We start from the raw sequence: 12,057 nt of genomic DNA, 5'->3' as shown, positions 1-12,057 counted from the left end.
GAATTACAACCTATTGTAATTATTTATTAAAGCCAAGTTCTGCTGGAAAGAAAGCATGTAAAGGATTTGCGCATTTAAAAAAAAAAAAAAAAAAAAAAGGTAGAACAGGAAGTCACCATGTTGTCACTGATGACATCACTGAAGGTACAGGAAGTTACAGGTGTCACACACATCAATGTATGTCACAGGACTGTCAGCTCTCCCCAGGTGACAGGAAGATACACTGGAGCTGCATTGTAACACTGCGGATCCCGCACTGCTGAAGAAGCTCAGTCAGAAACTTCATCATATAAAATCCCGCTCTTTCCAACCCCCCCCCTCCTGCTTGTCCCTGTCACAGGCAGAGACGTAACTGATATCACAGGAGGGGACCGTGGGACAGCAGAGAGGCGCAGGACACTGCGACACACACAGCGAAACCGTCACGTCCAGCACTGGGGAAGATTTACTGGGTTATTTTATCGATATATTAAAGTTATTTCCCTACTGTATATATTTACCGTTCTTACCAGACATGAAAACACTCCGTATATTGGGGTATATGTGCAAAGAGCTGACTCTGCAGGTAAAATGTTTGCAAGTAAAAAGAATTTGCTTTTTTTTTGTCTCAAAAGCGACAGACACATATACACACACACACACACACACACACACACACACACACACATACATACATACATACATACATACAGGCATAACCCGGTTTAAGGACACTCAATTTAAGTACACTCGTGAGTAAGAACATATCGTCCAATAGGCAAACGGCAGCTCACGCATGCGCCTGTCAGCACGTCCTGAACAGCAATACCGGCTCCCTACCTGTACCGAAGCTGTGCGCACGCGGGGAGGCTATAGAGCCTGTTACAAATGCGTTATTTACATCAGTTATGCACGTATATGACGATTGCAGTACTGTACATGCATCAATAAGTGGGGAAAAGGTAGTGCTTCACTTTAAGTACATTTCCGCTTTACATACATGCTCTGGACCCATTGCGTTCGTCAATGCGGGGTATGCATGTGTGCGCATGTATATATGTATATGTGTGTATGTGTGTTTATATATATATATATATATATATATATATATATATATATACATATATATATATATATATATATATATATATATATATATGCAAATATAACTGTATGCTCATCTGCATGTCTTAGGCAGGTCTGCAACCCCGCCTTTCCCCATTATCACCCAGCATACAGCACTTCCACTGCAGCAAGGGATTCTGGGAAATGACATGCAAATGAGCACACAGTGTCACTTTTTGCCTCAATAACCATTTTTAACATGGTTCCCTATAGGCTTAAGCTTGCTGCATGGTCACAGCCAGGGTTAAGGTGCATACCCAGAAAACCACCCACAGACAGCCGTTTCGACCTTGATGGGTCTCATCAGTGTGGGGTTGATTTTACTGGGAATGCAAGAGAGGCTATGGGATAGGCTAAACCATAATACTGAGTTAAGTTATGGTGAGTAAAAAAAGTGACAAAAACCCTCCACAGGAAAGCAAATATGCAAATATAACTGTATGCTCATCTGCATGTCTTAGGCAGGTCTGCAACCCCGTCTTTCCCCATTATCACCCAGCATACAGCACTTCCACTGCAGCAAGGGATTCTGGGAAATGACATGCAAATGAGCACACAGTGTCACTTTTTGCCTCAATAACCATTTTTAACATGGTTCCCTATAGGCTTAAGCTTGCTATATATATGTGTGTGTATGTATATGTGTGTGTATGTATATGTATATATGTATATGTATATGTATATATATATATATATATATATATATATATATATGTATATATATGTATATATATATATACATATTCTGAGGAAGGTCCCATTCTGTAGGACCGAAACGTTGGGTTTCTGGATGTATTTTTGCTTTCACTAATACACTTTGATTTTCAACATTGAGTGCTGTCTCTTGTTTACCAATCCTTGGAACGGTAACGTATAACTATATATATATATATATATATATATATATATATATATATATATATATATATATTTATCACCTGAGATCAGACTCCAAAAGACTGTTCATGGTCCCAAGGCTCAACAAAGTATCTGGCTCCTCCTCCTCTTACTGTGCACCCCAAAACTGGAACAACCTACCAGAGACTCTTACATCCACCACCAGTTTAAGTTCTTTCAAATCTAAGGCTGTCTCACATTGTAACCTGGTCTGTAACTGTTTCATACGCCCATAATATATATTTTCTTTAACTGTGCACGCAATGTCTTGTATATAATGTATACCCTGTTCATTTATGTAACTATGTATGTGTAACCATGTACTATTTGTCTTAACTCTGTGCCCAGGACATACTTGAAAACGAGAGGTAACTCTCAATGTATTACTTCCTGGTAAAATATTTTATAAATAAATAAATAGTGTATGTATATATATGTGTGTGTGTATGTATATATGTGTGTGTGTATATATATGTGTGTGTGTGTGTGTGTATATATATATGTGTGTGTGTGTGTGTATATATATATGTGTGTGTGTGTGTGTGTGTGTGTGTGTATGTATGTATGTATGTATGTATGTATGTATGTATGTATGTATGTATGTGTGTGTGTGTGTGTGTGTGTGTGTGTGTGTGTGTGTGTGTGTGTGTGTGTGTGTGTGTGTTTGTTTATTTCCCCCCCCCCCCCCCGACCTTAATGGGTCTCCTCAGTGTGGGCTTGGTTATACTGGCTTTGCAAAATGAAGAAGGGATAGGTTTCATCACACTTTGTTAAGTTATGGTGAGTAAAAAAAAGTGACAAAAAAAACCATTTCCCACAATTCCTTGCTGCAGTTTCCATAATGGGGAAAGACAGGGTTGCAGACCTGTCTGAGACATGCAAATGAGCATACAGTAATATTTCCATTTGCTATATGCTTTACTGTGGATGGTTTTTGTCACTTTTTTCACCCACCATAACTTGTGTATGTATATATACACACACACACACACACACACACACACACACACACACACACACACACACACACACACACACACACACACACACACACACACACACACACACACACACACACAGTATTTGTACCGTTTTAGAATTTGGGGCACTAGAAATCCAAGATCAAACAATCACCATGCGCTAAATATAAGATGACTGAGAAAATCTTAAAAAATAACGCACGCTGAACATTTGATGCTCAGATCTGCGCCAACATGCAAATGTGACTCCGCCCATCGTCGCCACAAACCTCATCTTGTCGCAGACTAACACAGACATACATGAAGCCGGCACAGACAGGATTATTACATACACGCAGCCTGCCACAAGTACTTTGCATCGCAACTTGCACCAAACATACAGTATACCTCATGCAAGTCCTTTACTCCAGGGGGGGGGCTCAACTCCAGTCCTCAAGACTCCCCCCACCCCCAGTCAGGTTTCCAGGATATCCCTGCTTCAGCACGCATGACAATCAACTGAGCCTCTGATTGAGCTACTTGTGCTGCAGCTGGGATATCCTTTAAACCTGACCTGTTGGGGGGTCTTGAGGACTGGAGTTGAGCCCCCCCTGCTTTAAAGGCGTTTTAAAGGTAGTTCTAATAAAAAGTGCTTGTGTTGTGCTCATGTTTAAAGGGTCTGAGAAACTATAGGACAGGCCTGCACAGCATACGGCCCGCCGGGGCACCCTGGGCAGCCCGCGACGGGACCCCTTCACCCCCCTTCCCTGGTAGGGAAAGGAAGAGCGCGCTCCAGCAGTGTACGCGACCGGAACTTCCGGGTCTGCTGCTAGAGCACGCGTCCCCCACGCTTCTGTTGCCGGCAACGCCACCTCTTGCCGCCGCCATCAACATCATCAGGTAGGCATGGGGGGGGGGTTCATTCATGCGGGGGGCTGCCAAAATGGAATGGGCTGTGGGGGCTGCTGAAATGACTTGGGGGGGACTGATGACATGGGATGCTGACTTGGGGGGGGTGCTGACTTGGGGGGGGGGGGATGCTGACTTGGGGGGGCTGCTGACCTGGAATGGGCCGGGTGGGCTGCTGAAATGAAATGGGCTGGAGGGGCTGCTGACTTGGGGGGGGGGGGCTGCTGACATGGGATGTTGACTTGGGGGGGCTGCTGACTTGGGGGGCTGCTGAAATGAAATCGGCTGGGGGGCTGCTGAAATGGGCTGGGGGGCTGCTGACTTGGGGGGGGCTGCTGACTTGGGGGGACTGCTGACTTGGGGGGCTGCTGAAATGAAATCGGCTGGGGGGCTGCTGAAATGGGCTGGGGGGCTGCTGACTTGGGGGGGGCTGCTGACATGGGATGTTGACTTGGGGGGGCTGCTGACTTGGGGGGCTGCTGAAATGAAATGGGCTGGGGGGCTGCTGAAATGGGCTGGGGGGCTGCTGAAATGGGCTGGGGGGCTGCTGACTTGGGGGGCTGCTGAAATGGGCTGGGGGGCTGCTGAAATGGGCTGGCGGGCTGCTAAAATGAAATGGGCTGGGGGGCTGCTGAAATGGCATGGGGGCGGGCTGCTGACTTGGGGGGCTGCTGAAATTAAATGGGCTGGGGGGCTGCTGACTTGAGGGGCATGCTGACTTGGGATGCTGACTGGGGGGGGGGGCTGCTGACATGGGATGCTGACTTGGGGGGGGAGGGGCTGCTGACATGGATGATTAGGAAATTAGTTAATTTGAATTAAAGTATTTTAAATGTAATTTTGTTTCAAGTAAACATCGTAAATAAATGTGTTATTTAGAATAATAAATGCTGTTTTACCCGTGCAGCCTGACTGTTTTCCTTGTGAGGTGCAGGGGGGGAGAGTGATGGGAGGTGCAGGGGGGGAGAGTGATGGGAGGTGCAGGGGGGGAGAGTGATGGGAGGTGCAGGGGGGAGAGTGATGGGAGGTGCAGAGGGGAGAGTGATGGGAGGTGCAGGGGGGGGAGAGTGATGGGAGGTGCAGGGGGGAGAGTGATGGGAGGTATGTGTTTGATATGGGGGGGGGATTGTGTGTTTGATGTGGAGGGGGGGGATTGTGTGTTTGATGTGGAGGGGGGATATTGTGTGTTTGATGTGGAGGGGGGTATTGTGTGTTTGATGTGGAGGGGGGTATTGTGTGTTTGATGTGGAGGGGGGTATTGTGTGTTTGATGTGGAGGGGGGTATTGTGTGGGTGAGGGGGAGAGATGGGGGTATGAGAGATAGATGGGGAGTGTCGTAAAGGTTGATAGTGAGGGGTTCTGGGGGAGATATGAGGATGATGATGATGATGGTGATGATTTTACCCGTGCGGCCCAAATTTGTTTTCCTTGGAGCAGTTCGGCCCTTCTCACTGTACGAGTTGTGCAGGCCTGATATAGGACATCAATCTCCCTCACGAAGGGGCAGTTTCACTAAGCTGTGATGCCGGGCATCTAGAATTGAATGGCCGTCAAAGCTGGACTGAGGTACGATATCCTGCATCAGCACTTAGTGAATCTGCCCCTAATAGAAGCTACTGTAGGATTTGACAAACAAAGATGTGATCAAGGTGGAAAAAGTGCTAGACTCAGATGTTGGATCCGGTTACGTGGGATTTACCCAACAATGCTTTGGGGGGGGGGGGGGGGGGGAGGAATGCAGGAAATATACATTTTACCACTGTGTTGCAATCACATTTACCTCAAAATAACCTTCACAAGTTCCTTCCACTTTATATACACACACTATTACCTTCGATTTTCCATCAAACATGCTACGTTTTAAAGGCTGAACCCCTCATATTTAGACACAGGAAACTATTGCTCACAGTGAATACCAGGTGTGCACACATTGCAAGATTAAGATTTGCATATCCATATATACCGTGTGTGTGCGTGTGTGTGTGTGTGCGTGTATATATATATATATATTTATATATATATATATATATATATATATATATATATATATATATATATATATAAAACAATGAAAAGAAAAAGAAAAGCGTCCCAACTCAGCACTCAAGTATACTCAGAACAAATATCAAAGAAAATTATGATTTAACAGCACAAATATTCAAACATAAAATACAAAAAATATTAAAAATATTAAAACAAACCCTGACATCCTCCTGTGATAGAATATGTATCAGACAGGGGAAATCCCCTATGAAGATACTGATGGACCCATAATACCCAAGGCAAGGGAGAAAAGCCTATAAGCACAAAATATATGTAGAACAAGGGGTTAACAATAACCCCTTGAACCTACAAGGCCGGCCTCACCCCTAGTAAATATAAAACCACACAGCAAGCACAGATAACACATGCACCAAATTGCCTAATGCCCTAATACATGCTGATGTCAAATACATATATTATATACAGACACCGTAAATGCAGTTGGTATAATCAAGGCAAACCAGGCACAGTACCAAAAACAGACTGTTAGTATGGGATCAACAATGGTTAACAGTTCACATCAGTTACCATAGTCTATGAGACCATCCATGCCACACTGTGATAGTAAAATGTCCAAGGGTAAAGATCTTCCAATTGAGGGGTCCATCCGCAGGGGAGTCAGGGAAAAACATATACACTATTTTTATATATATAAAAATGTTTTATCAGGAAGCAAGATATTGCTCCTGAGGAAGCTGACGTTAGTTCAGCGAAACGCGTAGAGCTACAACACCACCAGTAGTTGCTCCCGGTCTGAAGGTGAAGAATCTGCCGTGCCGTTCTGCTACCTGCCTCCCCCTCCGTCCAACCGGAAGTGCGGTTCCTGACGGATGTGATGTCAGACGCCATTCAGCGCGGTCTGACAGAGGGAGTTCCGAAACAAACAGGCAGACTATCACCTTTCCTGACGTGAGATCTACTGCCTCAAGAAAACCTTATGTGCCCTATTTTGATGTACACATTGTGAGTACATTTCTTATGCTTTTTAAACTGCTATAAATTTGTTATATTGGTCCACACCATGGTCTCTCTTCGTTGTTTTCCATGAATGCTGCCCTGAGTGAGAACCCTTCAGAGTTTTCTACTTACCGTGTCCCCTGTGTATGCTGACTCTTCACTGACCTGCTGTAAGTAGGCAATTTATATGAGCCAAGATTCTACTGCTTCATGATATTGTGTGACTTTGCTGCACCATATTTGTCTATTTCTTTTTTTGGGGTGTTCCTGAATCAGCGCTCCCTTCAAACCCTGGATGTCCATTATCAGGAAGTAAAACATTGAGTTACCGCTCGTTTTCAGTGTGTGTATATATCCATCTATCTATATATCTATATGTGTGTGTGTGTGTGTGTGTGTGAGTGTGTGAGTGTGTGTATTCACACACACACATTTATTTCTTCAAGTCAATGAGATGTAAGTTGTCTCCCAGTGCTGCTAAGTGCCTAATAACAGAAGATTGCGTAGTAAACAAGGGTCATTGTGCGGCAGTGAGCATGGAGACGGCCAACTGGGGAGGGGGGAAGATGAGGAAAATAAAGATTTTGCGCCGCTACTACCGCTGGTGTGTGTGTGTGTGTGTGTGTGTGTGTGTGTGTGTGTGTGTGTGTGTGTGTGTGTGTGTGTGTGTGTGTGTGTATGAATATACAATGTTAATAAATTATTTATTTACCAACGTATTTATTTATTATAAACATATTTAACACACACACACACAAAGTGTGCGGCACGTACACGCGCGTTCGCACAGGTGCACGCACGGCCGCACACACTATATTACGGGCCTTATAGGGAGAGGTTATATGGAGAGATGGGAGTTACAGGGAGAGAAAGAGGAGCTATATGGAGCGATTGGAGTGAATTAGTGTAATAACAACAACAATATAATAACAGGCTGATAGAAGAACAGGCAGAGATGAGCTGCTGGCTATTTTTGGATAATGTATAACAGACTGGGACTGGGACTGGGACTGTGTGTGTGTGTGTGTGTGTGTGTGTGTGTGTGTGTGTGTGTGTGTGTGTGTGTGTGTGTGTGTGTGTGTGTGTGTGTGTGTGTGTGTGTGTGTGTGTGTGTGTGTGTCTGTGTGTGTGTGTTCACAGTGACGTAATGACTGACACCCTTTATATAATGTAATTATAAAGGTTTGCTAATACTAGCTGCTCCTCTGACAGGGAGGTTCTCAGTGTCGCTGTATCCTACCACACTGACCCTATCCCAGCCTTCCCTGTGTGTAGGGTCACTGTCCCAGCCCCACAGTGTTACACAACTGCACTTTTCTTGCAGACAGGGTGAGGTGCTAAGGCCCATTCACCTTCCAGCTTCCACCGCTGAGTAGAAACGGCCCGGGTTTTCTGAAATGAACTGTCCCTCTCAGTAACTAACACATTCATACACCGTGCCTTCCTTGTTCTGTTACGTACCCCGCGTTATCCCAGCGTTTGTAGGAAATCGCTATGGCAGCCATCTTTAATAATCTCCGGGGGAGTTCTTAATAAACTGCTGGATCAGAGTAAAGCGGTGTGAGGACACGCAGCATGTGACGCCTGCTATTACCCAGCGCCTGCTCTCCGTTCAGCGCAGCGGGGAGGGCCCACTTCACTGAATATATTCTTAGCCTAGTTTAGAAAATATTTTTAGAAGAATTTGCTAGAAAGCCTCAAAAAACATGGATATTAAAAACATACAAACCTTCTCAGTTCAGAAAACAAAATAGTCTACAGTAGTTCTGCGAAATCTTTTTCTCGCCCAAATCAGGGTGTTTGTAGTGAGACCCGCCAGTTTTCCGTGTTGTTGAAATGGTGGTGACAAATTCTATTATAAAAGTCATATTACGCATATCTTCCGCTTTTAAACATTAACCGCTTCAAGAGGGGTCAGAAATGCATTGGGAAACGGAGGCTGTCTCGCCCCGCAGGGTGACAAAGTGAGACACAGTCTGTCCCTCAACTTACACAGGGACACAGACAGGAGGGAGCTCTGGGACACGGAGTCTGTCCCTCCCACCGCAGGGTGACACAGACAGGAGGGAGATATGGGACATATTGGAGTCTGTCCCTCCCACCGCAGGGTGACACAGACAGGAGGGAGCTATGGGACAGGGAGTCTGTCCCTCCCCCCGCAGGGTGACACAGTGACACAGACAGAGGGAGATATGGGACAGGGAGTCTGTCCCTCCCCCCGCAGGGTGACACAATGACACAGACAGGAGGGAGCTATGGGACATGGAGTCTGTCCCACCCCCCGCAGGGTGACACAGACAGGAGGGAGATATGGGACATATTGGAGTCTGTCCCTCCCACCGCAGGGTGACACAGACAGGAGGGAGCTATGGGACAGGGAGTCTGTCCCTCCCCCCGCAGGGTGACACAGTGACACAGACAGGAGGGAGATATGGGACATATTGGAGTCTGTCCCTCCCCCCGCAGGGTGACACAGTGACACAGACAGGAGGGAGCTATGGGACATGGAGTCTGTCCCACCCCCCGCAGGGTGACACAGTGACACAGACAGGAGGGAGATATGGGACAGGGAGTCTGTCCCTCCCCCCCGCAGGGTGACATAGTGACACAGACAGAGGGAGATATGGGACAGGGAGTCTGTCCCTCCCCCCGCAGGGTGACACAATGACACAGACAGGAGGGAGCTATGGGACATGGAGTCTGTCCCACCCCCCCGCAGGGTGACACAGTGACACAGACAGGAGGGAGATATGGGACATGGAGTCTGTCCCTCCCCCGCAGGGTGACACAGAAATTACCAAATATATATAATTTAATTCATACAAGCAGTGAGAATGTTATTAACAGCAGGAAACCTAAAGGTGACACTCCAAGTGAAAGGGAAGTGCTGGAAAAGTGCAAACAGGAAGCGGATTGGTTTACGGAAAAAGATCATGGACTTTAGGCACCGAAAGAAAAGAAAAAAACATATACTGTACCATGTTTCTGGTAAAATCGGTACTCACATACATATATATACATATATATATATATATATATATATATATATATATATATATATCTATATCTATATCACGCACACACACACCATTTTATTTATTCAGTGCAAACAGTGTATTCAGCACTTAACAACATTGGAATACAAGATAAATAAACAGTGGGGATAAGCGCAGTAGGTAAGTGACACCATGAGGCCAGAGGGGGACCCTGTCCATAAGAGCTTACAATCTAAGTGCTATGTATATATTATCATGCAAGATTGCAAAGCAATGTGTACCAGTTAAAAGAAAGCAAATAGCTAAGTAAAGAGGAGTATCATTCCTCCCTGTCCCACAACATGTTACCGTAAAGAGCCATATCTCAGCCATGTAACACATTCTCTGCGGGGGTCACACCAATGATTAGGAAAGTTAGGTCCCCTTATTAACATTGAAGAACCTGCTTGCAGCCTAAGCAGGACCCCACCATCGCTCCCCAGCCAGAATTAGCAGAGGGGGAGGGACAGCTAGCAGCGCTGGGAACAGAACTCACCTTGTAAGTGAACCTGTCACCTCGCAGGCGGTGTAAGGACACTGCTGCTTTAATACTATCCTGATCAGCCTGTTCAATGACATTCTCACAGCCGGGCTACAGAACCAGTGGGTACATATATATACATATATACATATACACACACACATACATATATATATATATATATATATATATATATATATATATATATATATATATATATATATATATATATATATATACACATACATACATACATACATACATATATATATATATATATATATATATATACTGTACATACATATATACATACATACATATACACACACACACATACATATATATATACACACACACACACACACACACACACACACACACACACACACGTATATATACACACACACACACACACACATATATATATATATATATACACACACACACACACACACACACACACGAAAATGATGCTGCAATTAAATCCACTCCCAATAAGTCAAGTAAATCACTAAACCAGATATAAGGGTAAAAATTACCCTCTGGCGGTGCTGACGGCCCAAAACACAATATAAGAACACAAAAAAGAAAAAAGGGGGTCTAATAAAAGCACTCAAAAGTTATGTGAGAATAAAAAAAATGGATTTTATTATCAACACATAGAAGCAAAAAATTAAAACATACCAAACCACATACCAAAAAACAAAATAAACTGCAGATCAAAAAAATACACACACACAGACGCAGACACACGCAGACGCAGACACACGCAGACGCAGACACACGCAGACACACGCAGACACACGCAGACGCAGACACACGCAGACACACGCAGACGCAGACACACGCAGACGCAGACACACGCAGACGCAGACACACGCAGACGCACGCGCAGACACGCAGACACACGCAGACGCAGACACAGACGCAGACACACGCAGACGCAGACACACGCAGACGCACGCGCAGACACGCAGACACACGCAGACGCAGACACACGCAGACAGACGCAGACACGCGCAGACAGACGCAGACGCAGACACACGCAGACGCAGACACACACATTCTATAGAGTGTACATACATATATGAAATGCAGTTGTTATATGGAGATGAACAGGATAACACCAGGATGACACTCAGAACATGTCCTAGGGGTTAAGCACAGCGCACAGAGCAATGTTTACAAACAAACTGATCTCTCTCAATTGAACCTCTGCCAAGCACGCTGCTCCTGGACTCCCACCAAAGGCAGGAGAGCGGGTTTAATGCACTGGCTGCCTTAATGCATTATCCTGCACCCCAGGGAGAGTGCAGCCTTTTACTGCAGGATAAAGTCACTGATATCATGAGAGATAAGCCCGTCTGGGCTGGGAGGCAGGCTGCTTCTGTCCTACTGACGGGAATCACAGAACAGAAACAGGTAGAGAGAGTGACACAAGGAAAGAGAGAGGGGGGCCGAGAGAATGGAAGATACAGGGAGGAGAGGGGGAGAGAGAGAGTAGGAAAGAGAGGGAGAGAAGGATAGAGAGTGAGGAGGTGTGTCTGTGTGTCGGGGTATCTGTGTGTCTGTGTGTGTGTCGGTGTCTGTGTGTGTCGGTGTCTGTGTGTGTCGGTGTCTGTGTGTGTCGGTGTCTGTGTGTGTCGGTGTCTGTGTGTGTCGGTGTCTGTGT

This window comes from Ascaphus truei, chromosome 6 (assembly GCF_040206685.1).
Source record: "Ascaphus truei isolate aAscTru1 chromosome 6, aAscTru1.hap1, whole genome shotgun sequence".
In the NCBI taxonomy this organism is placed as follows: Eukaryota; Metazoa; Chordata; class Amphibia; order Anura; family Ascaphidae; genus Ascaphus; species Ascaphus truei.
Note: the sequence above shows the minus strand (reverse complement) of the source record.